This window comes from Porites lutea, chromosome 3 (genome assembly GCF_958299795.1).
Source record: "Porites lutea chromosome 3, jaPorLute2.1, whole genome shotgun sequence".
Taxonomy (NCBI): domain Eukaryota; kingdom Metazoa; phylum Cnidaria; class Anthozoa; order Scleractinia; family Poritidae; genus Porites; species Porites lutea.
In genome coordinates, this window is record NC_133203.1 from 28,740,674 (window position 1) to 28,743,010 (window position 2,337).

Sequence of the window (2,337 nt, forward strand, 5' to 3'; positions counted from 1 at the left end):
GTGAGAGAAATTCATATAAAGCAGTTTGTAAGACATTTGAAAGAGTGCAATTTGGATAATAGAATTATTTTCTTATTGAATAGCAAAGGAATATATCAGACATAAATGCAGTAAGGGTTCCACAATAAACGTAGCTGAACCATTGAAGATTTTCTTTCATGTCTCTGGGAAATGGAAATAGCTACAAAATTGAAAACAATATATACATAACGTACAGATGCACAGCTTTGTACTTACCCTGCAATGGTACAGAAGTCACTTTGGACTGTGATGGTTGTCACAGTAGCCACAGGCAAGGGAGGCAGGATGGTTACATTACTGGCAGAAACTGTAAAAAATGTGTAATTTTGTGTAAATAATACAATCAGGAAACATTAATACAAAAATAATTTCAAAAGCATTATTACAAGCAAAGGAGTAAGCATTTAGGGCAGGAATGTTCACTTATGATGGAGAAGTGCCATTTTGTGAAGCTGTTGCAACCACTTAAAACAATATTCACTGCTGTAATTTAAATGTATTCCTTGTACATTGTTCAATAAAAAACACAATAATCAGTCAAGAGGTTTGCAAATACTCAATTGAAGGGATGTATGGAATGTGGTCATAAGTTACCAACTACTAATCTGTTGTCAACTTGTCCCTTCAACACAACATCAACAACAGTAATATTATTTACTTGTAGTTGATTTAAAACAAAGCCACTGTTAGCCAATGGTAATTTTCAATTCAAAACACTTTTTTTAAAAAATAAAAAGAAAAAAGAAAATTAGAGGGATAATCTAACAGTCTGAAAAGAGCCACTTTGGGATTTTATAGAACTGTGCCAGAAAAGAAAACTATAGGAAAAAAGCTTCGATGACTTTACCACAAAACTACTGTCGGCCACTGTTTTCTCTGTTCACCTGTGTATGACAAAAAATCAGAGAGCGATTCAATTCAGTAACAACCAGGACAATTATTATTCCGTGTACTTTGACTATACAAGCTTCTTAACCCATTCGCCCCTGAACCGCCCGTAACCGCCCGTGCGGATCCAGGTCCTTTCTACCCATTGTGACGTCGTCAGTTTTAACGGTCAAGGACAACTTTCTTCACTAACTTGTGCAGAGTGAAGAGATCTTTCAAACCATACCAGAATGAGCACAATTCAGTCAAGGACACCGGAGAAACAAGCAAAAAACCACGTGACATTGACCTGAAAATCTCCATGAAAATCTTGTCCCATTACCCACCTACCTTTCCTTTCGCCTAATCCTAAGATCCTAAAAGCTTTCCTAAAAACTCTTCCCACCAAAATCAAGCCTACTAAATGCCCAGCAAGAGAAAAAAAAAATGAGGCAAGAAAAGCAAAAAAAGAAGGGAGGAGAGAAAGCGAAAAGTAAAAGTCAAGACTGCTGTGTCACTTTTAAACCCAAAAACTATGTCGAAATTTTGCTTTCTGCGCATGCCCGAACTTCGCAAGCTGATATTTTGCATCTGGATCGGAAGACCGCGAAGTGTTCGACCTGTAAACCAGTTTGTGGTAAGTTTTAGCTCTTTATAGCACGACAGTGACCAGAAAACCACTCGACTAGCTTCAAAACGCGTTTTTCGGCAAAATCTCTAGGAGCGAATGGGTTAAACAAGATTATTTTAAGACGTTTACTGGTAACAGTAATAAACAGTTTCATACACCTTGTAAGGTTGTTGAAGGATACCCTTGTTGGTTGGGTTCCTGGCAGTTGCAGCTCTTGCAGAGGGTCCTGGTTGATGTCCCTGTGCTGAGTCATCCAAGGTATCTGGATGTAGTATATGTTCAGACGCTTGAATTTTTTCCACAAGTTTTTCTGACAGTTTTGCCTTAGTGTCAGACTGCCTAAAAGAAACACCATATGCCTTGCATATCATTTCCACCTCACTCTTTGTGTAAACTGTGCTTTGGAAAATTTTTTCTTGCTGCACCAGCATTGCTTGCAGACGTTGATGGGAACTCTGCTTGTTGGCTGAAGAGTCTTCCTTGATGGATGCTATTGTCACCTTTCTTGGAACTAAATCTTTCTTCTTCCTTTCAGCCACCTTCTTGTGGTGTGCTTCAGTCTTGTGAAGTTGAAAGTCTCTACGAAAGTCACGCATGAACTCTCCAATTCCCATCTTCACATAACGAGTAACAACGTCCTTAAATAGTTTAACCACCAGGTTATCTACATCAGCTGCAGGACCTAAACAGTCAGTGGCAGAAAACATTACTTTCCACTTTTCCAAGAGCTGGCTATTTGCAAAAATAGTCGCCAGTCCATTTTCAACTAGGTTTTCTTGATGCACAGCCATCATTTTGCTGTTAAAGAGATTAACTCT